The 25,019-nt window shown below is 42.3% G+C and overlaps 1 protein-coding gene across 6 annotated transcripts in view; it reads right to left on the reverse strand.

Moving 5' to 3' along the window:
* The window catches only part of LOC107226787 (neuropeptide CCHamide-2 receptor-like), a 106,937-nt gene that overhangs the window by 34,807 nt on the left and 47,111 nt on the right, over window positions 1-25,019 (reverse strand). The window lies entirely within an intron of this gene.

The raw sequence follows: 25,019 nt of genomic DNA on the forward strand, positions 1-25,019 counted from the left end.
AGTCGTCAGAGCCTTGCGTTAAATGCAGGATTGGGGCTCGAACGATTCACTCGTGGCACTCACAGGTGCTGCAAAGAAGTTTGGGAGATCCGGAACGGATTACGCATATGCAAATTTCGGTATGAGGAAGGATGGGGATGGGGAATGATGGTGTATATATCACGTTATACGGAACCCTTCGGGGCAGAATTTGAGAAATCAAATCGCAACCGCGTTCGCGCGACGTGCAGATACTTTTTTCTTCCTTGTCAATTGAAACGTGAAAAGCTCTTGAGATGCGACCTAGATATCTTCGAGCTCTGAGAAAAATCGCAACGTTCTACGCTCTGCATCCTAGACGTCCACGTTACTGTATCGGAAGATATGCAGAACGCAGATAGAACCTTGATTCTGGTACTAAAGATGCCATTGTTGATCACGGGAATATTCCGTCACCTTCAGGCGACGAAAATTTCGCACATGTTCGGTTGTTTAATGTAGAACGAATCGGGAAGGGATATCTGTCAAGATTTATCACCCAAATCGAGACTTAGCATCGAGGAATACGTAAATTAGATGGATCTTACATTCCATAATGGTCAACATAATAAGGTGACGATTGATTCTCATTGTATAGTAAGGAAAGATGATCGCTCAAAGTAGAATTTTATCGATCAAATTTCATTTGGATTGACTCTGATGACTGGACGCAATTGTAACTATGATTGTAATTTGGTAATTGTCTTTGACAAAGTCGATGAAAATTTCATCAAATTCCGGAGGTAAGCGGCGTAAGAAACTTAAGGAAATTGGAAATGAAATATAAATACTAACTGACGATTGACATCCGCATTCTGCAGGTATTTCCAATGAAAATTCACTCTCACTGTTTTCTTAATCATTAAAAAGGTGAAAAAACTTTTGTTGAATTACAACACTCGGCGACAACATGACGACGAATTCCCCTTCGATGACGCGCAAATTAGTTACTATCCCGCAGTTATGGCGTACGTTGGGATTGACGATGAACACTTTTTCCCCTCTGTTAAGTTGCCTGTTTGAGTTTCGTATTATACGCTTCGTATATTCTATCGGAACGAAGAATAAACAGGCAAAGGTGCCTGTGCGGTGACGCGCGTTTCACAGATGTCAAATAAATGAATAATAATTACGTCACGAGTCCTGCGTATTGTTATTTATGGTGAAAATATAAAGTTATAAACATTCGCACGGCGACCAATCGCATCCGCGTGGGTGAAAGCACATTGCTCGTTAGCGATTTAAATGAATCGTGGATCGTTTGTGGAACAAGAATTGAAGAGACGGTGAAAAGATGCAATTTATCAACTGAACAGAGCAAGCCGAGATAAATGCCATTGATAAAGAAGGAATTCCATTTAGTTTCCGCTCAGCCTCGCCCTGCGAGGACGGCTTGAAATTAGGTTCATAGCCGCGGGTTTTATGTACAATTGCGGCTAATAAAAAGAAATAAGGATAAAATTGCTGGGATGATATCGTGCAATATGCTTGCTCGTAAATGCGAATATTTTCGCGAAATCTTAAAAACCTCTTGCGAAACGGATGAAGAATCACGAGACTGACGAAGGTGCTTCGTTCTCGAAGTACCGAAGCTTCTCGAGATCCGAGAAACCGTCGAAGTTCTGGCTGCTTGATCCTTTGATAAATCGACATAAGTCGGACTGTAATTGTGGCAAAGACGTTTCGCAAATCTCGAAACAAACAAATTACCACTTGCGTAATTCCCGGTCTATACCGTTTACCATTTCGGCTTATTGATCGCTTCAATCACCTCTTTGTGCCGAAAATGAAGGCAATACGCCGTTCGAGATTATGAGGGGTAAGCAGGAGATGATACGATTACATACCTCGGCATGCGTTCTTTGGTTATGAAAATAATCCCAAAGTTTTCCCTCCCATTGTCTCCTCGGTTAATAGGAACAATGATCTCTTGATAGCCGTACGGAGTATTTCATACAATTACGTTGCGTTAATCCCATCAGCATCTCTTGTACAAACCTTTTTTACGGTCCAAAGGGTCAACCGATAATAAAACATTTCACGCGTGAATTACTACAGCCGTTATCTCAACATCGGAATAAGCTACCGATGTATAATTCGACAGTGCTTAATTAAACCCCGTCCCTTATCACCTGCGACTCATGCGCCATTTCCATTGTTCAGTGGATTAGAAAATTAACCAATCTGTAACTATGCCGGAGTTTAATTATTTCCAGAAGACACCTTGTCTGGAGAAATTATAGTAGCTCCAGCAAAAAAGCAACCCGTTGTAAGAAATGATGCGAAACGTAGAAGGAGACCGCAACGCCTAAACACGTCACCTTTAACGATGGAACGTGGATTCATGTTCCACGATTCTCTAATTCTTCCGCCCATTCTTCTTCTACTTTGAAAATCTTCCTCGTTATATCGCAAAAGATCTCCGGCTAATATGAAGAGCTAGGTAAATTTGAAAAGATAATATCTCAAGACGTAGAACGGAATGTCTGATATAATTCATTTTAGTCGAATAAGCGCGGAGGACGGATTTCCCCTTCGCGAAAACTCTCGTCGTGAAATTCAACGACCTACAGCCGGGACGCTAGTTTCGGTGTTTATACCTCACACGTCACTTCTCTAACGTATTTAATTAATTAAGCTGTTTACTTCGGATGCTGATGAATACAACGTCTAACTTTGACGAAAATTTATACATCTGGTAGAAACACGAGGATTAGATCGAGATTATTTGTGTCGGATATTTCACCGGCTTTTGCATGCAGCGCATGTCCACCTCCGAAACGCGGAATAAAAGCACGTATTCGATACTCGTATAAAAATACGAGCGTAGTAAGAGACGGAGAGTAAATGCCATTTTTTCTACCACTCGGAAAATCTGGAACGTTCAAAGTTTTTCCCACTGGCAAAAATAGTGGACAACATTTCCCTTCGAGTTCGTTCAATTTTTTCTACTATTTTTCAACTCTTCCTCCGACAGGATTGGATGAATAATTTATACTTTATACGGCCCAGCTATTTCCCGGCGGAATCTGCGATCCGCCCTTCGCGCTTAAGCTTGGTTAGACGAGATTCGTTCGAATGAGTCGTTCTACAGAAATAACAACATCCAAACGCAAAAGAAATCCTCTCGCCACCTCTGTCTTGATCTCTAAATTTACCTGAAAAGAAAAATACTCCTCGGACCCAGAAATCGACTTCGGTTAGGACGCGTTAGAAAAATAAATAAATGTACCAATAATGTCTGCCTAATGTTCGTCGATGCTGAGATGCTCGATTATTGTTTTCCTTAGCTATTATAGGCTGGTGAAAAGAAATAATTGTTCCGGCTAAGAATAACAGAGGAAAATAAACCAGCTGACGTAACGTTCATCCAACGTTCGTCGATAATATGCTTTCTGTCGGCAAAGCGCCAAAGTATTTCGCAATTATTTTCATTGAAAAGATCACCCTCGAGCCCGTGTCGAAAAAAGAGGTGGTGGAAAATTCAACGAACAGAATATCTAGAGTAGATAATTGTTCATCGATATCCGTCTTTCGGAAAATTCCGCGTACAGCTTATACCGTGTTACAATTGCTGGATTAAATTAATTAAAGGAGGATAATTTCACTGGAATGGAGTGGAATTTGTTCCACATTAGTCGGTTATTACCGGAGACAGGGTGGATGAACTTTTACCATCCTCTGTTTGCAATATGAATTATATCGAGGAAAACTTCATAATTTAAAATATAATAGTATCCTAGAAGAGAGAAGAAAGAAGATTATACGTTATTGCTACGTTCTTTCATGGCTGGGATTTTTATTCGTCCCATTTTACCTTCCCCGTCCTCTTTCTTTCCACCAGTTTTTCACATTAAAGTATAAAACTGCAGCTGCATCAATTTATGACAAGGTGAAATGCACATCTCGATATATTTCTATGATTCTTCTCACTCCGCGGCTCCAACTCCTTATATATTATTCGGCAAGTGAATGATATTACAAAAGCGGGCTTTTTTTTAAGCGGTTTACGAGCACTCTTAATGTCCGGGAAATTAATCTGTCAGTCGAGCTGTGGTTATTTTGTATAACTTCGCGCGCGGAGACGCGGACGGCAAAATATACGTGACGTTAGAACATTCATCGCCTGCTTTCATCCGACAAAAACGTGCCCTGCGTTTTTGACCCGACTCTATAAAACGAGTGAATCAAATTTCCAGCGTTTCTCCTGAACATTAACGATCTAATTTGAAGAAATTTGACATCTTTCGTCCGAGGAAAGGCGTCCTTCAAGGAAAAAAAGCTTATGTTTCCTACTCGGATGAACTTACGATGTTTCAATTTACAATTTATAGGTCGACGTCAAATACGAAATAACAGACCTATGCGATGGGGGTATAAAAAAAGTGGCGAAATGCAACGAATGAATAAACGCCTGAACGAAGGAGCAAGTTGAAATCTTTCCTCGAACTCGTCAGTGAAGTTCTAAAATCATAATTAAGCGCGGTTCGAGGTGATTGACGTGCAGACGCGAGTCGGTAATTCTGAAAGCGTCTAAAATTCGACACTCGCACAATTTCGATGGATGTTCAAGACGAATCGAACCCGGATCGTATTTTATTTCTCTGTCTCTCAAGATCGTTACCTTCGGACATCGGCGAATATAAGTTTAAGGATATCCTCAGGTGTCCCGTGTTGCCAGGCATTCAATTTCCTCCGAAAAAGTAAGCCGTTCGCCGCTAGATTCCGAATGGACCGTAGCGAACTTGGGGATAATCCTTGAGATATAAAAATGAAGCACTTTCCCGCATAGCAGCGGCAACTTTCTCTGCTCGCGGGAAGACCGCGGCTGCTGAAAAGAATCGGAAACTAGCCGGAATAATCTTCGTTAGAGAGTTTTAGCCGGTAAAACGAGTGCAGAAAACTTGTTTATTCCAATCACGAATTATCGGTGCAAAATTCTTTGCTCGAAAATAAGTGAATTTCCAGCCAGCAAACATATACGATGGAAATTGCAACCGCGAGTGGAGCTCGGTTTACACTGTGTGCATAAAAACGCACGGCCGTGCACCTGCGCCTGCTATAAATTTGAAATACGTGAAACGATCGGCTGTACATGCAACATCTACGTTTCGCATCGCGGCTTCTTTTTCTTTTCATCGGCACACTTTCGTACCTGGTATATAAAAATAAGACTTTTTCATTTTTCAACGGTACACTCAGCCGGATCAAAGAGGTTTCGGTTACGTTATACTGGTTGGGCGGTAGGATACCCACGAGGATAGAGGGTTGATACCGGTAAAAGCAGCTTCAAAATCACGGAAAATCCTGCGAAAAGCGAGTAAAGGAGCACAGCGACTCCGCGTCCGCCGTCACGTCGACAGTTCCGGTTTCCGTTTCATTCCGCGCACGCAAACTCGTCAACACGGATTTTCAACTTCATCTCAGAGTTTCCCAGCGGTTAGTAAATAAACCTGTCCGCAAAGAAAAAAAAAGGTAAAAAAAAGAAATCTGCAAGTATTTTGCGTCCTCCCAAATTTCTCGTCCACGTTCAGAATTATTCCGTTTCAGTTCGTTCGTTACGATAGAACTTTGTGTCAAAATTACGTATCGAGTGGTTGCGGAACGTTTCCCTCATGTATAGTAATACACCTCGTCTTGTCACTAGAAAGTAATAACCGTGAGATAGGTGATGATAATAAATTGTCAGGTAATTTATCGGTCCGATGTAAATTTGCTTGTTTGATGACTAATTACACTGACAATGGAGTTGAGTCGCGGTTTTCTCGCTGGTGGAAAATGTAACGAAGTAAAGTTGCTCCGTTGATGAATAGCACGAAGCCGATGTTGGTCGACCGGTAAATACATACCTACTGCGTACCTGCTATTTACAAGACAAATTATTTGATGGACGGTAATAACTGGGTGGAGTTTTCAGAGCGACACGAAAGTCTTCGATGCAACATTGCCATTTTGAATGTAACCTTCGTCGAACTCGGAGCTACGTTGTTGCACAGATTTGAACGGACACCCGCAATGTTGCCGACGAAAAGCTACGCGGCGGCTCGCGCAAAGTTCTTGCCCAATTTCTCGGCCTATGTAACGTTTATTTACGAGCTTACACCTACTCGGCATACAAACCTACTTTTAAACCCACACAAATCGCATCGATATTGGTATAAAAATTTAACGGCTTAACGGAAAACTTCAGAGCCTGTTAGTAAAAATATTTATTTTACGAAATAGGTAATTATGATACTCGTGAGAGGTAGAACAGCTGCACAGCCCAGTTTGTAAATCCGTGGTAAATTGAAATGTCGTAAATTTTTAGCCGCGCGGAAGGTATTTTTAAAGTCTTGAATCCTAAGCCTAAAAATAGTTGTATTGGACGAAATAAAATGTTCGCGATGAGATTATTGTGGTGAAATTATGACAGGCTTCGCATCCTGTCGAACAAGCTACACTTTTGCAGCGGAAAAACTCTGATTAGGCTTCCAAGACTCATTTGGTTTGATCTCGGGATATATTTTTCTTTCTAACACTTGTTAGCCGTCTCTGAAACCGGATCAGAGGGGCGAAGTCACCGACGAAGGACCAAAGATTCGGGACCAATTTCCTCCCGGAGCTAAATAGCGTAGGGATAATTGGTTGAAAGCTTATTTCAGAGTAGCTTGGGCAGTGCGCGATTCGGTGTTAGGAGTCTCTCTTACATATGTTTGCACGAGTACAATACCGAAAATCCGGGCATAGGTTTCGAAGGCGAATAATCCGGAGCAATTTGTTATCCCATTTCCATTTTAATCCCATGAGAAAGCACATTCGCATATCTATCTCCGAACGACAAATTCGACGTCACTATTATCCATGTGTACACCACAGGGTGATGTAAATCATCTCTCGCGCAATACCGTGTAAATTAAGTTCGCACGGCATTCCCGCCGCCTTTCTGCGTGCACAGCTGTCAGTCTTTTTAACGGACGGACTGTTATACTCGATATAATATAAGCTGGAAGGTTGGCCCGTCTCTTCGCGGACTAACAATCGGTGCAGAGATTGAATTTGACAGACATGATATTCTAGGAATGTAATCTGTCACTGCTGCTGTAAGGGGGGACATTTTTTAACGACTACTTAACACTATCGACTACTTCGCTGCAGCATATTGAAACAAATCGTAATCACTGAACAAAAACGGAATGATTTATTCGAAACGGATTTACGTTGTAGGAAATTGATCCATGCTCAACGTGATGTTACAGGTATGTACTCTGGATCGGTTTATCTCGAAGTGCCGATTTCATTACATCAATTTCGTAAAAATCACCGGGCCCGGTACTTGCGCAAAACAATAATATAATCCATCACCCATCTCTGTTGGCTCTGATCCTGTTTAGGTGTATGGTAGTACCCGCATTATCTATTGCGTATCCAGTCGCCGTGCAGGCACAAGCACACGATTTTTCCATGCGAAGATAAGTAAGCACTCGTCGTAAAAACGATACTGAAAATCTAGCCGTCGTAAAGTCCCGGCCTCCAGACTTACGTGATAAATGATAAAAACAAAAGAAAAAAATAAAGAAATCACAATAAGCTCTGGTCTATCTAAGATTGTGTCAAACCCGTATACATATACGTGTATGTATTTAAGGATTAGTCGTGAATACTATCCTGCAAAAGGATTTCTCCAAAAGGTCCGTCAAATGATTTTCGAGGCCAGTTGGAGGTCGAATCTTATCCGATTCATTCATTTTAACGGCGTTCGGTGTTAAACGTAATGCCTCGGAACCCTTTTATTTTACGACTTAGGTATAAGGTAGAAAAGAACACGTCGTCTTTTCCCTGCACCTATAATGTACATTTTGTACATCGGCACGTAACTCGCAGCGGTTTTTGCCGACGTCGGGGTTGGGATAAAAAAGAGAAGAAGAAAAACACAAAAAAGAAAGCGCAAAAACGGGAAAAGTGGGATCGGAAATCCGGGCAAAGAGCTACCTTGTGAAAGTTCACTTCTCCCTTCGCGATCGAAGACTCGGTCTGAAAGCTTCCGTATTTTTTTTTGGCCACCCCCTGTCTCACCTTCGTTATTGTCTCTAGCATCATGGTTCTCAGGAATTTACGTCCGACGTTTTGAACGAAAACCAAGCACCGTTAACGTAACCAGAATATAGTGTCATGATCTTTCACTCGCCATGTTTCGGCAGCGAAACATCTACTCTGGAAATCGAATTCCAGCAGTTGTTCCGCGAGCCTGCTTTCATACTTCGACACTTAATTTTTCAATTTTCGTTTGACGTCCGAATATTTTTTAGCAACAATATCAAGTTGAGGGTTCTGCAGTGGTGACACTCTATCGGTTAGCGAGTCTTCTAGAAAATTATTCGGCGCGAAACCTCATCAATTGACAGTTCGACAGTCAGACGGCTCTTTGACGAGAAAATTTCACGTTTGTGCACGAATTTATTTTTTTATCGTCCGAAGCTCGGCCCAGGTCGAATTACCGCTAACGTAGCAAAAACACCACCACGTACACCTGTTCACCGGACTGATTTAAGCGATTTCCAGGTAGGCCAGACAGCGGTTCTATAGCGAATGACAAATGACACGGTGGCATAATTTTCACGTTCGCGGTAATTGGAGAAATTCACGATAAAGGTAATTGTCGCGATATATTCAGCAGGGTAAAGTAACAGTTCAATTGTGCCCTTCGGCGTTAATGACAACCATGAAAGGGTTTAGAATTTGCACGCTAAAACGTGGTGCTATGTTACGATGTTGAACTTTGCCGCAGGGTGATAATCACGCGTATTTTGGAATTGGGCGTCGGATTAAGGCAGAGGAAAATTGTTATTAATTCGCGTCTGAAACATCACGTGCGATTTACATTTGCAGTGTTTCGTTATCTCCGCCAACCTATGTACAAATTTCGGAAAAGCTAGTTTTTCACATCGTCCGTATGTGCGTGGAATCCTGTGCCTCGCACGTGGAAAGTGATTGGCAAAAACGTTTTACGGCTGCGGAATCACTCGAGATAGAACGTTCATTATTCCTCATCAAGTAATGCTAACATGACGCGTAACGTGATGAGGACAAACAAGACCGCCCACGTATCACGACAAAGCTTGGATTGAAATTGTTGTAGGTTAGCCATTATCCATGTACCGCCAGCAGATCGGCATCCCGCGGACGACTTAATTTAATTACTTTTCCTTACTTTTTTTTCTCTGCTTTTACATTCTCCTACGCGAGATTCCACCTCTTCTGGAATTTGTTATTAGAACGGCGATGCACAATCGAAATTCCTTGTATTCCCTGAATTCTTACGGAAAGCAAGATTTTCAATAAATTACTACAGTGAAGTTATTTTGTCGGTGTTTTGTCAGGTATTACGGAATATGTCTTACACGATATCTTATTTGACTGGGACCTGTTGTTTTTGTCCAGTTGATGATTTCTCTTCGCCGTAATTGACAACGAAGCATGGCTCGGCTAATAGGTTCCAAGTTATTTCAGCCATTCATTCGCTTCAAGCTTTTTATCGAATTAATCAATCTGCAGAACCTCAATTCACATACAGAAATAAGCAACGGGTTTAAAGTTCGCAAATTATGAATAGCATTTAGCCGGTGGGCGGTATTCGAAGAGGGTTCAATTAGACGCTGTAATTTTGCTCGTTTCACTTCCTGTTCGTTACCAGAAAATGCAGCACCCTCAACTCGCCCTTATCATACACATACTTTATATATAGGTATTTTAACAATCTCGGGTTATGAAATAAAATAACGGGTTCATTGAGCGTAAAGAAATAATCCAACTGGTGCAAATAAATTAAGCAGTGAAAAATTTTATTATCAGCGATACGTTTTTCTAGATAGAAGTTAGAACCAGGACTGTTTTTACAATAATATCTTACTCTTCTTTCAACACATGAAAACTTTTATGCGTCCTTCATCTATGATGACTACCAGATCAGAAGGGGGGGGGGGGGTAAACGGATGATTTCACCTTTTATAACAGTATGGATGCGCGCCGAGAATTCCACGAGTGCTTTATACCAGTAGCAAGTGTATCTACTTCCAAAGCCGGACGCTCGAGTGCTCGCAAAAATTCTCGCCTCTGTGTGAAGGAAAATATGGAAATGCGGAGTATGCGCCAATAGAATGCCCGGATGGATTAAAGATGCATGTTTGCCTTCTACATGCATTATATACACAAAACATCGAATTCTTCACAGTTTCATGCAACGTTAAGACAAGGTGGTTTTTTTCTGCTACCGGAGGTAAGAAATATGTCTCTACTAAAAGCAACGAGGGAACCTTCTACAGCGGAAAATTATTTTCCCCGAGATGCGGTTGAGGTTCAGAATAATTCGAAAGAAAATGAACTCGAATTGCTTGTACAATTTTGGAAAAAAAAAAAAAAATTAACCAGCAAACTATAACATCTTATACAATAGTTATCGGGTTTATTACTTTCCTGTGCATCTTTACGTCACTTGAACAAATTTCTCTTTAGGATTGAAATTTTGAACATCTTTCAAGCTTTCCTTGTTGAAAATTCTACTCGAGAAATCAACTGCTCTATTTGGCAATAACCGGTACCGATCTTGGCTGAGACATGCGTATAACTTTGTTTCTCGTATCCGGGAATCAGACGGTTAGAAACTGTCTGACTAGTCGCTTTCGCATTATCGGAATCCAGCCACTTGTGTAGCCGCAGGATTCCAGGGAAGGTATTCGCATTTCGCAACATTCCGGGGGAACTTCCTCGAGACAAAAACCTTTTTGAAATTTGTAATAAGCAAAGAAAACGATAAGAATCAAACGACCGTGAAGAAATGCTGAAATGTAAATACTCAAAAAACAAATTCATCTCCTTTCTTTTCACACTTATAGGACTAGGTTGCCTTTGCGTGAAAAATTGGGATTTCACGTCTGTATAATTTATGCTCGAATTTCTCAGGAGCTTGCTGAAAAAACAAAAACCCCGCATATCGTCGTATAAATTTTCGTCGCTAGGTATAAACGCAGTCGGTATTCTCTTTGCGGAAAGTGAAAATAAAAGTGTCTTTTGGTGTTCGGAAGGTAAGTGCATAATGTGTTATTCTTACGACGAAATTACGCAGTCGCCTAGCTTTCGAGGGATCAGCATGAAAGGCCTGAAAAAAAATTCTGGCCAAAGCTGTTTTGGAAAAAAACCGCAGGTCACGACTGCCTGGCGTAAAAATTTTTCCCAAGTGAAAATATGCAACTGTGCTCGGTTTCGTTGGTCTTTCAAATTTTTATCGGCCGATCCTCGATCCGGCAATAAGTCTACGTCTTTGTGCAGATTCGCTTCAAAGGTATTTCTTTTCAAAAATTGTATAAAGCGCTGTCTGGTTGCTGATCTGCGAGATTTAGAAACCGCTGACCAGAAATTTTCTCTCCTGCTAGTTTGACTTTACTCTCTTTCCAAGAAGACAAAATCTCGATGAGATTCAACCGCATCGAGAATGAGCCGTTTCGTCTCGTAAGGGTGAGAGAAAAATTTACTTGGGACACAGTGTAAAGCGTAAAGATTTTTCCCAAGTGAAAATATACAACTGTGCTCGGTTTCGTTGGTCTTTCAAATTTTTATCGGCCGATCCTCGATCCGGCAATAAGTCTACGTCTTTGTGCAAATTCGCTTCAAAGGTATTTCTTTTCAAAAATTGTATAAAGCGCTGTCTGGTTGCTGATCTGCGAGATTTAGAAACCGCTGACCAGAAATTTTCCCTTCTGCTAGTTTGACTTCACTCTCTTTCCAAGAAGACAAAATCTCGATGAGATTCAACCGCATCGAGAATGAGCCGTTTTGTCTCGTAAGGGTGAGAGAAAAATTTACTTGGGACACTGTGCGGAACGATAACGCAGTCGCGCAATTTCTGAAAACTTCTCCATCGTTCAGATTTTCTCCCCCTCACACGGAACACCGGATATAAATCAACGTACTAATCGGCACTTTCCTCTCCTGACTTTTATATTCGCCGTCCCTTGATGATATTTTCATCAAAATACCTTTAGCCGCGTCAAAAGTAACTTAGTATACAAATTTTCCAGCCTGGAAGTAGATCCTATTCTGCCAGGCAAGCTCGACAGAAATTTTTCAAAGAAATAAAGTCGGCGAACGGATATCAACGGCAAAACCATCAAAGCGTCAAGCTTTTACCAAAATAAACAAAATTTTATTTCAAAAGGCTTTGTATAAAACGTTCGACCAATTAGCTAGCACAGATTAATGACACATAAATATTTTGAAATCACAACTTTCTATAAAAACCATGCTGTTTTTTTTTACTTTTTACATCAGGCCTAGTTCGTCAAGCTAAATATTTCATATTCATACATTCACATTCATGCCAAAACACATCCAATTACTTGTATCACTTTCAAAATTGTGCAACTAATTGAGTGACATACTTTTGAAAATAAATAATGTGTAAAATCCCAAATTCTATAGTAAACAAAAATTTTCCAAACCACAACCTGCAGCTTTTACCGAAAATTATCTTTATACTCTCTCTGTTAGGTAATTGAGATTGGGATCGTAATTGTCACGATATTACAATCGAGTTTGTCACCTCAAGGCGTCATCACTGTCAGCCCAACAATTATCCCTACCGTTATCTCTCTCATTGTCAGTGATAACTCCACACGTGCACAACTACAAGTTACATACACGTTCAACAAAAGCGGCGCGTCACGTTGTCGGATCGTTTCCTCTTGTTTTTCGAGTTCCAAACAGGGTAACAGTACACCCACCTCATCCAGCGGCACGCAACAAGTTGTCAGAGGTGGGGGATCAAACATTAAACAGCCACATTTGTCTCAGTCAGATTGGATCGGAAAAATGGCTCTCACTTTTCATCGTTTCAGGTGGTAGGTATAACATATCGGCGAACTGAACTCGGCGTTAAGAAGTTCTGGCGACTGGACGATTGTAAAAAATTGGAAGGACAAATGGCGGTGCTGGGGGATAAAAAGTCGCCTGCGAACGTATTTCCAAGTTTTCTCCGTGGCGAATCGCCAACGGTGAAAAACCAAGCTTACCCAGCTATATTAGCATCACCACCTTGAAACGTTCCTCGTCCGTGGAACCTAAGCCTTCCGAAACTAAACATCCCCCAAGAATTAAATTACATTAACCCGCAGCTTTGACAGGTGCTCGCATCGCGTCCTCGGTCTTACGTACCGCACTTAACGTCAGCACCTCAACGAACCTTTTCGCGAATTACTTTCCCCCGAGATTCGCAGGGCGGATAATGCCGCATACGTTATGCATACAGGCGTCGCGTAATATCGGAGCCGGCAAGCTTAAAATATATGAAAGAGAGAAGCTCGTCTCGTGTGCGCAGAATGCGATTAATTATATGATGTTCGTGCTTCAAAGGGCCGAGGCATCTATACCAGTGCGGTACAAAAAATATATTGCAAGTTTAATAATATATTCTTACAGACTGAGGTGGACGGGGCGTTTTGTGTCGGTTGTCTGTGTATATATGCACGTGGGATGAAAACCGAATAACATGGCCGAGGAGAAGAGCGGAAAAAGCGTTGGGTAACGTGAGGGCAGATATTGAATACCGATGAAACAAAACTGATATTCTCAAGCAGCCCCGTCGACATTTGTAAATGTATTATTTTTACCCTACCGGGCTGAATTCCCTTTCTGTCTGAACGAACGATATCTTAAAAACAATTTTCTGCTAATTTCAAGGAGGCTTAAAACTCGCAGCGGGTACCAAAAGCCAAGCACCAAGCTTCGAGTTTAGCACCCAATTAGTCTCAAGTCTTATTATACTTATTCGCAGAACTTTTTCATCTTCGTTCGACTCCGCTGAACTTGTACCACTGCAGGTATATAACCTCGTTTCTGTTTTTGCACAGCAGACGCGCGGTTTCAAGTGTGAGTTGAAATCGATATTATATCCATTAAACTGCAGTCTATCCAAACGGTGACATTCCTACCTCTGCAGTCGTTCCCTTGTTCCATTATGTAAAAGGCGTCTACGTACTCTACGACTATATTAACTTTGCCTAGATTAATCTCACCGTCATCACCTGAACGGCGTGCTGAATAGCTCCATTACCCGGCCGACTGATAATATAAAATCGTTTAAAGCTGTACGCGGCTTATGTAGCACTCGGTGAAACGAGTCAGGTGAAAATTTGAATTTCTAGCTAAAACTCGATATTCGTTCATCGTGCGCTTGATCCGTAGAAACGATATTACGGTAAAAAGAAATATAAAAATACAGACGCACACACTTTGGCATGCATCGTTTCAATTTCTACCTTGACACATCGATCTTGAAAGTTGGTTGCGACGAGCCAGGTAATGCAGAAATTGATCGATCGATCGTTATCGCGACAGGTTTCGCCGTTTATTCGCGGTGATTCGATAAGAGAGAGAACCGTATAAACAACAAGTGGCACCGGAAGTTTAGAGGGAAATAAAAACAGCAATTCCTATCGATTGCTAAGCTCCTGCGTTTCCGTGAAAAAAAGTCTCCCACAAAAATAAGAATACCCGGCTGTCTGTACGGGCTATTAACCGGCTCAAGGCGAAATTAAAAACGTGCCTCAAGTGCAGGGGTATCACGGTAACTTCCACGACGTGGAAATAAACGCCTCTCGGAGGTTTAAAGCAGAGCGGAGTAAGCCACCCAACTCAATTATCCAGCGTGCGTATTATACGGATGGGATGTGAACCACCTGCGATTTCCGCTTCTACAACTACATCACCGACGTCGGTTCGTTTTGCGAATTTCTTGTTTGTTTTCTTTTTTTTTTTAATCTTCTTTCTGTTCTTTGTCACCGAGCCGAGTTCGCGGATTTTCCGTCGCGGCAAAAAGTACGGAATTTCAATTTACGCCCCCGTTGTAGATTTTTCAAAGCTAATTAATAGGGGCGAATGAGTAGTGACTTCGTCCCCGTAACGCGTCCAAGGTGTGCGGTTTAAACCTCTCCCGCCATCTCACTGTCTCTTGACAATAGGACAATGCCTTCCGTTAACGATGAATAACGATGAATAACGACGAAGTCACTTACGTGATGAAGTTAGGAGCGCGCAGGTAAACCGCGCGGGTCTTTTGACTATGTGAAGTTTGCTCGTTTCGTTCGACTTTTGACGCTGTAGGGCTCTGAATTGTGTATTCACTGCAGGCCCGTTTTCCGGAGCAGTCTCGAGTTTCTAGCTCGTTACGTAACCCGATATAATTGCGAGCTGCGAACTAAGATTGATTCTCCGTCGTCGACTGAAAGGGCCTGCCTCCCTTCTCCCTCGGAATTCGCGTCTCCAACACTTGTCACCGTCCATGTTTTACTTTCCGAACGCCGTTTTTTCCCCGCAGGTTGAATAATCGAAAAACTCGCGTCCGCCTCTAATGGAAAATCATGGATACCGTATAATCCGGTGTACGTGATTTCATGCTGTCTTTTCCATCCAATTATCAGGTAAAACTCGATATCGGAACTTGCATATATTTTTTCTTTCCAACATTTATGCGCATTTTTATGATTTATTACGTGACCTAGTTCGCTCTCCTCCTCACTTTGCCCGGTACCGATTCACTCGAGGGGGTCAATAGATAAATGACAGTTCCGCATGCACAGGTCAGCGTGGAATTATTTACCATCTCGTCAAACAAAGTTAAACCATTTTTTCCTTCGCTGCAAGCCTGCACGTGGCATAAAAATATGTGATCCTCAATTTCCAATTCATTTTCCGGGATTAATTAATTCAACTTCGGCATTAGATTGCCTGGAGTGCAAGGCTTCGTTTTACGAATGAAAAATGTAGAATTGCGGTATTGCAGAATAACAAAAAAAAATGTGAAAAATTTTCAGTTTCCGATCCATCTACAAGTATCGCACGCAGTGGAATAAGATTTGTTTGTGAAAAAGAAAGATCGTTTACCTGGCGAAAAGCTTGCCTTGGCAGTATACCCTAAATGCCTAATGAATGTAACCAAATGCTAAAAACTCAACAACAACGTCCTAAAGTTAAGAAAAACGCCAAGGTTATGTAAATTGTGTACTTCAATTAGCGTAACTTTTTTTACGACTCAATATAGCCGGTATCGAGTGCGAAACAGTTTCAAACGCTTCGTTCGTACGACTTCGTCGTACATCAAAAGGTTTCCACCGACTCGAGAAATGATGAAAATCAAGAAAAAGAATACTACAAAATCCCCCCGAAATATCTACACATTTTTACGTTATCCTGAATTTTCAGATTTCAACGAATACCCGCGTTATAACGGAAAAAAGCTCGTCTCCTTTATGCAAGAGCATTTCAGCCCCAATTTTCCCAACATCATGCGTGATGCGTCGTTTTCCACTTCCGGGGTGAACTGTGGCACTCGATGCTCATCGATTATTTTTCTTTTTCCATGCAGGGTAGCGAACGGTCGGTGATCTGATAATTGAGAAAGCCATGCACTGATTCAGCCCTTTGGCCAGGAAGAAGGGTTCGTAAAAACGCTGTGTAAAGTGATGAAAATCCAATTCGGAAAACCAGTATGTACTCGTTTGATGATCCAATTGACTTACTCCATCCGCGCTGTGCGAATACCCGTCCATTTACCACTGGGGTGACCGGTGTTCGTATAAGCCGTGAAACATCCACTTGCTCAATTATCGGATCACGGTTAAAAGTTGAACGTCCTATTGGGCCAGCATCGACCGAAATTTCGTGTGCGACTACCCGCCAATGAAACGAGCCACGATTGATGAACATTTTTTAACCAGAACGTAGAATCCGTTGCGCTCAAGGGTTGTATCACTTTGGCCGCATGTAGGCAAAACTTTTGAGTTCGCAAATGATCGGTGACGCTTCATGGCCGTCTGATTCAAAATTGAGTCAAAACGTACGCGAAAGAGTCACTTTAGATGACAGCTGTATGCAGTATCGGGGAATTAACCCCGGGGAATAGATCAGAATACAAAAAGTGTCCATAAAGTAGAGTAGAAATAAGATGGCGTTGCTGTAGAAAAAGTTACAGAAGACGCCAGTCAGATTAAACCGTGATTGGTTATTAGCGCTATCCTGGTGACTTATTGAACCGTTTCTGGTCGCTTTTGGTGATCTCTTTTTTAGTTGAAAACCCACGTGAGACACTTCTCCTCACCTCCGCCCTCCATACCGGGGTCCCAACCCAGTCTGCATCGAGGGCCACGACAGTGTTTCAAAGTGCGAGTACGTAACGTTACCTACGTGTGTCTCATCTGCATCGACGACTACGCGAGCAAGATCGTAGATTGAGGATGCAGCGCGACGAGATTGTCTTTCGCGTTGGTGCCGTTCGATTGAGGCAGGAAACAAGCCGCAGATCAACAGAACCGGAACATGAATAAAGCAACTGGCACACTACGCACTACGCAGGGCATGATGAATTTCGGGGAACCCTTGCATGCGCAAAGTCTCTGCGAGGAAAACGCTTCGCTGTCTGATCCCTGACCTCGGGTAAACCCGGAAATACAATAATATTATACCCCGTAAAAAGTATGAAGTTAGCGAGAAGCGGCTTAGTTTCGTTTCGAAACGTTTTGTCATTGCGTAAGTTCGTTTTACTGTCTCCAGAGGGACACCGCTCGCTTTTCATGCCTAAGAAGTAATCACCGACTATGAGTCTTGCGTTGTTTCTGCGTATCCTGCAGGAGGCGATCGATATTTCCATTCCATGCGAGAACCACAAACTTTGGACAATTAACGATTACTCTCGCAGCGATCGTGAATATTATGCGACTGATCAAGATTCAGATTCACCGCGATATGGAATCTCGTCAGTCCGAAGAGTCGAAGCTCGTAATGATAAAAATGCTGAATATTTCGTCAGAGCTTTGATCATTGGGTCTGAAGTTTTTACTCTTTGACTTTGACCCGCAAAGTGCGTGCGACGACAGCGGTGAATTTCACGTCGTAAATATCCGTAACTTCAAAGTAAAGCAGCTACGACCAATGCCAGTCCAATTACATTGTATTTCACTGGCCGAATTCCCGGACGTCGAATGAGTGCGCAATATCGATATGTACGTACGCATAAACGGAAACCATGTGCTCGCGGATATGCTGTGTAATGTAGGTGTGGCGGCAGGTCGGGTTTTGTGGAGATTCACGACAGTGGAGGGCGAATAAATCAGGCAGGAAGCTATCATTTTCCGGTATCCCCAGCGAGCCTGGCCTGACTGGGGTAAGCCTGACCGACTCGGGTTAGCCAGACGTGACATGCAGACGCGTGTCTCTACAGGCCGCGAACCTGAAGGATCGAACAAAGCTCTAGCGATCGCGATCCGATCTGATTAATCACTCGTTTACCTCGCGGCGATTCGATAGTTGGAATTAGGGATAGTTGCATGTTTGATCGATCGATACTTATGGTGATAACGAGTACATTGCCTCGACTCAGGCATCAATTGACTTTGATACAAGCACCAGTTAGCACTGTCCTGAATTTCAACTGAAAGGTCAACCTCTCTGACCGTGTCTTTATTAGAGTTTCAATGTAGACGAAGGGTTACGTTGTGAGACTTGGTTAAGAAGTTTGCTTGCCCATTTCGAAGGGTATAAAGTACATTACATACAATGGTCGAATAGCTGAAAGGTATACTGTGCAGATTCTTTCTGGAAATTATCCACAAAAGCGAGGATAAATGAAGCGCGATCACGATCAAGGGATCGTTCTTGTACGGTCTTGTTTATTCTGCAGGGTACGAACTATACACAACCTACATGAGGCGTACGTGTGCACGGAAGTACGTACGTGGAATATTATAACCATTCTCCCTGTTTTACTTCCTCGCAGGTCAACAAGGCCTGGGAAGTGCCCAACGCACCGTCCGCAAAGTTACGGGATTTGCCGTTATTTAACATCGTCTATACCACAGCCTCTGTGTATACAGATAACGTTCAAAACCTTTAAAGTGGTCCGAACATCGCGGCGTTGAAGATACATAAAGCGGAAAGCTCGTAAACTGTTAATATGTGGATGAAATTATTAAATCTGCGCGGATCTTCTCTAAAGTAGGGACTCCAAGAATACACCTTTAGACAGAATCACACTGTACTGTGAAGATTATTTCTTCACAGCCCGCGGTTACCACAGTTCCAGAACGTTATTTTTCATCTTTCGATAAAGAGCTGGCACGCTTTATACCGACGACTATCGCTGCGACGAGCCTCGACATAAATTGTTTTGAAAAAATTGCAAAAACTTTCTATGTTACAGCTTGATGAAGTAGGGAGTAGATGGGCAAAAAGTGGGAGTAGTGAAAGGGTGTGCGAAGGGTAAAAATTACACGGCTCAGGGCGCATTTACGTGAGCTTGATATACGAGCACACTGACCGCAGTTAAGCTCGGCATTAATTACGTCACCCTGCATGATTATTATCGATCCGAATACTTTGCGACTTTCCATTATGCGGGAACGATAATGGGAATTTGAGTTAAACAGAGCTTTACGTCAATTACTCAATTACCAGATTTCTTTTCTTGGCTGGTACTGATAACTGGTACGTTTTATTTCAGCGGAGTACAAAGAAGTCCCCCAATCCGATATTTGAGTAAGCGTAAACATTAGCTGAAAACGGAGTTCTGTTCATACAAGGGAGTCGGTTACTCGGTCTGGGATCATATCCGGACTGGTCCTTGAGACGAACTCAACGTCAAGCAAGCATATTGGTTTTCTTTCGCGGTGTAGAACGATAAGACGATTTTAGGGAAAAAAATTCCTTGATCATACTATATAAACTTCGTCTGCACAGGCTGAGTCGAGAAATGAAAAAAAATAAATCGATGTTACAACTCAGTTCTAGAACATTAATGTGTGTGTGTGTCTTTGTGTGCATCAGAATTTTCAAACGGTCGGATTGTGAAGAAAGTGGAAATGAATATTCAGACCAATTTTGCATATAAACTCTCGGAGTAAAATTATTTGAGGTTCAATAATAAAAACCGAAACAATACATACGCGTGCATATATTTGTTATTTTCCGACTTTCGTATATTTCACGGATCTCCTACAAAATTTTCGAAAGTAACAACGCACAAACATTGTACACCGGATGAGTAGAACGTGATACGATCGTATCGTTACACACCGCATAAACGATGAACACAAATGGGTTAATAATTTGGAATGGAAAGTACGGTGCCTCGAATTTTCAAATAATGGCGACAACGTGAGGGTAACGATCCACGCGCGATATCGCACGAGAAAAACGAGTATTTTGTTTTTGTATCTCGTGGGTTCAATTAAGGGCAACACGTGTCCCCGAAAGTACACGGACACCGTGCCTATTTGTCAATTCGCACGCTATTCTGTACGTGCAGTGCCTGTAGTAGAATCCGGAACGCAATGAATATGATTTCTCAGGATAACCTGCGGAACGCTACGCAATGGAAGAATAGATCCAGCTGGCGGACATTAATCCGTCCCGTTTGTCCAGGACAATAACTTCGTTTTAACCGACTAACTGGCACAGTTTTCCATTTTCCGAATACCAAGGTGATATAGGTATACACGTAATAGTTGAGTGTAAATTGTGGACACAGGAACTCGTTTATCACGGCTGCGGTACCGGAAACGCTTGGAATGCAGCACGTCTAGGCTAGCAAGAGCGCGGGGCTGTTCCCGCGAATTTAATTAGATGCGAAAATCACTTAACCACTCTGCGGCCGAAACCGCGTACAGGTTTCATTAAGCTGTGCACGATGAGGCAGAGAGCCCAGAAATTAATTCGGACGAGAATCCTCACTTATAATTGCAAGAACATTAGTCCGACTTCCGCATTTGCGGAGTTTTGAAGATCGCGTTACGAGAAATGGAAATCTCTTCGAGATTTCTATTCGAGGGACTGTTCGCCGTTTCAGAATCGCCAAAATTCCCAAAAGAAAAGGAATTACGACATGGTCGTTTCCGGAAAGGAGGAGAATTATAATAAGTGAAGCTTCTTTTCAAGATTAACGAGGCAAGTAATCGTAGACATGAGACGGCTTTGACGTTGAACAGAGAATTCTGGAATTCGTCTGGAAATTTTGAGAGGGGTTATTTTTTACAAAATATATTAAGCGCAATTGACTCGGAGTGGAATTGAGGTTCACCCTGCGGGAGCCAGACACGTTTTACGTATGTGCGGTAATATACATTTAGCTTCGTGTGTAAACGTAGTCGAGCAGATCCGTTTCGCAAGTGACAGTGCAGATTAAAGGAGAACGCCGACAAGGATAATTTTCAAAATGGTTTATCGCTCAGCCGTTTCGGATTCGAAACTGACTCACTTTCGCATCAAGACAGGCTTCGTGTAAACGACTTGCACAGCGGGTGAAAAAAACGGCTTGTAAATTGCTTCATCGAACCATAATGCGTCGTGAAAATACGGCCCACCTACTTTTTACGATCAACTCTACGCGGTGCTCACTGGATCCCCTTTACTACTTTTATCTGACAAGGGCTACTTCTCGATCGATATCAACGTTTCGTTACGTTTTTTTCCAGTCTCGAATACTTCGCTCACCATTCGAACATACCTATAGTTGTGACGGTAAAGTCAATAACACCCATTCGTTTTTGAAATTCAGACATTCGTATGCACATGGTAAATCGAAAACGAATGAAATTTAATAACGCGATGTAACCTCGACGCAAACCAGACAGTGAAATTAGTAGGGTGTTTCGATAGGACGCCGATAAAAGTATACAGTACCTACCGATGTGTAATATAATGTACCTATCCAGATTCGGAGCACGATCCGAAAAGTTTTCGCCGATAAAAAATGGAATGTACATTATCGGATATGGAATAATATTTTACGCATTAAACTTTTCGGATATGCTGCAGGTCATCGGAATTATATGTTTCCGATTTGAAATCCAGTCAATCACGTAAAGCTCATCCACCCTTGGTGACATTGGCATTATGATTAATGACATTTTGCCTTTCCTTCCTTCCATTTCGTATTTGTCCTCGTCAAACTCTGCGGACGCCCGATATCCTTCCGATTTTATTCCGGATATCACGTAAACTTATCGTATCAAAGAAAATAAACAGCGGAAACGTTCACCCGGCACGTATCTATTCCACGATTACCCCAAAATCGAATGTTTGAAACGTACGAATAATTAGAATTCCTCGTTATTCACCCGAGCGATTTTTCCTTTCGCGTTGGAATTTATGGGTTGATTTGACGCAGGAGTTTGCGTGAAACTGAAGGAAGGTACCATTGAAAAAAAAAATAAAATTTGCGTATCATTGAACCGTTATAAATAACCGTTTCCAAAACAGTGTAACTATTTCATACGTATATGGATTTTGACTACATTTCTCATCGAACCAACTATGTAGAAAAGTATTTTCCTAATTTCCACTTATCGCTGAAAACTCGGTCAAATTTGAACCGCGGTTGCAGAGCGGTTTTTATTAATATTTTCTACATCTATTGCCAGAAAAACTGTCCGTTAATCGTGCGCTCACAATAGGGTGGAACAAACAGACCCTCGCACCGATACCATTCTTAAAGATAACTTTCCGCAAAGAGGGTATGTAATTAATTCACTTATCAAGAGCTTGAACGCTTAAGACGCGTGTTCCAGCTTTCAGGGCTGAATTTATCCTCTTCGCAAGTGAAACCCTGCCGACTCGTCGGCCCTCTGCGAGTAACCCGTTCTAAATTTCGGCCCACGGCTCAAGACTGGATCTTCATTCTAGTCCGACCTTATTTGCTGTCCGTGACGTAAGTCGGCTGCCTCGCAGCTCGTGTCTGTCACTGTAAGAGACCTCCGGCTGGCAATAAGTGATCATTAAATATGATTGGAAACATCTCACCTTCCAGCGTAGTAATTTCACAAAAAAACATTCGTCCAATACGAAGCAACCTATACCACAACAATGATTTCCCTGTCATTTAACTCGTGTATAATAAAGTTTCCAACCTCAAGTCAAACACTTTGCAAATTTTCAACGCATCTGTAAACGAAGTGCAGCCGCAGTGATAACATATTATTACTGTCTGGTTTCACCGGTCGCGCGTAGTTTAAACTAATTCGGACCCGAGACGATGTGCCGCTATGCCAACGACTCGTAACAGCTAAACGAATCATAAAGTTAGCACGTGAACACACACACACACACACACACACACCAGGCACTTGAGGTGGGAGGCTCGGAAGGGAGAGCGAGCCGGTATCAGTTTCGCTCGAACAATAACTTTGCACTAATTTCCTTCCAGGAGAATCCTCGAGGGCTCCACAGGCTGCTGCACGCCTCTTCGTACCTTCAGCCCCTGATTCCGAGTGAGATAGGATCTTTACATTTTTCCGGGGGTGTCGGCGCTGGCATGCGACTATTATTTATTATTCAAAGCCTGCTTCTGCAGTCTCCCCTTACTCGCGAGATAATTATTGTATTATACGTACGTACGGTAGAGGTACGTAATTGCGCCTGCTGTGATAATTCTTCGTGTCGCAGAGAAATGCACTCTCAATTTCTATTCCATTTTAAACTGCGATACGATACGTGCACGGAACGTCCAATCGCTTCTGCAATCCTCGCGTCGATCTCGAAATTCGTCCATCAATCTCCTTACGTTTGTATACCTAGGATTGAAATTGTATGCGAGCGCGTCAGTGAATTCCTCGACTATTCATCACCGCTGATTACTGTTGATGTACTGAATTTACACTCGAAACAACCGGCTGGCCTGCAGCGTCGCTCTGATCAGGCAGTGAAAAGATCTGCCTGTGATCACCTCGAGGGGTTGAGAGTTCAAGAATTTCTCAATCGATTAACATTGCGTTTGAAACTTTGAAGAAAGCTATCTAAGTTACGAGATACGTCTCTGATATTACATCTTCCACCAACCGCGCAGGATATTGAAGAGCAAAAGTCGTGGGTAGGCGAGGCTGTTGAAAAATTATCTCATCTGCGCAGACGGGGCGAATTTTGATTGTCTTACGTATCGCGTGTCTAATGGTATAAAGACGTCTGCGCCATTTTGCGATCTTTTGCCACGCGTAAAGGTAAAAAGATGTATTTTTCCCCCTTTGTATTTACGCGAAAAACACGAGGATACGTTCAAAAACGTTGAAATTGTAACATGGATCAATTAACGGTAAAGGGTCGTAGGTACGGTCGGTTATACCCTTTCGTCACCAACTTTATGAAAATATATTACGAGTGAACGTAGAAGAAAAAAAATGATAGTAACACATGCGAGATTTTCTGGTTACAACGACAAAAAAAATTTCATTTTATACCTGTTACTGTATTTTTTGACTATAGCAAGAAATGAAACCGTAGCTAAGGACTGAATAGTAACTAAAACCTACGGAAATTTTACTCGGTGCGGCGATTGTTGACCGAAGCATGATATTGCAAACACGAGGATCGTGCGGTCGCAATTTTCACATCAATCTGAATGGTAATTCGAAAGGAATTTTCTTTTATGAGTCCGGCTCTCAATTAGATGGTCCGGTGGTTCGGTCTCAACGTAGGGCCTTCCCTTTGATTCCGATCATGAACAAGTCACACGTACAGGGAATGAAAATATTAACCGAAAATATGAGTTCAGCAGAGTTGGAATCCTGTAGCAATTACGAGACGCTCATAGCAGTCAATAGCTGGCGCATCTTTGCTTATACGGTTGGCTGTCGTAAATCTTCGGAACGCAATCGAGTTGCCTTCACTTCGTCTCTAGTGCGTTAAACTTGTTTTATTACTCATCTCTGAGTGGCAAAAGCCAAGATATGCAGCTTGCGTATCTCCCCCGCAACCTTGACGCTATTCGCAATCCTGTGTGTGTACGAAAGGTCTGCCGCAATAAGACGCGTACCGAAGTTGCGGGAAAACGCTTCGATAACGCAAGTGTACCTGTAAGGTACGTCAATCTCATACATCGAAGGCCAGAGGAAGCATCCTTTCGTCAAATCCGACCTCGAGTAAGTCGTAAGAAAAACTTCGATTTTCGAAAAAGGCGTTTTTTCTTTGCCCAACCGCGTCCGAGTGACTTC

The sequence above is a fragment of the Neodiprion lecontei genome, chromosome 1 (assembly GCF_021901455.1).
Source record: "Neodiprion lecontei isolate iyNeoLeco1 chromosome 1, iyNeoLeco1.1, whole genome shotgun sequence".
Taxonomy (NCBI): Eukaryota; Metazoa; Arthropoda; class Insecta; order Hymenoptera; family Diprionidae; genus Neodiprion; species Neodiprion lecontei.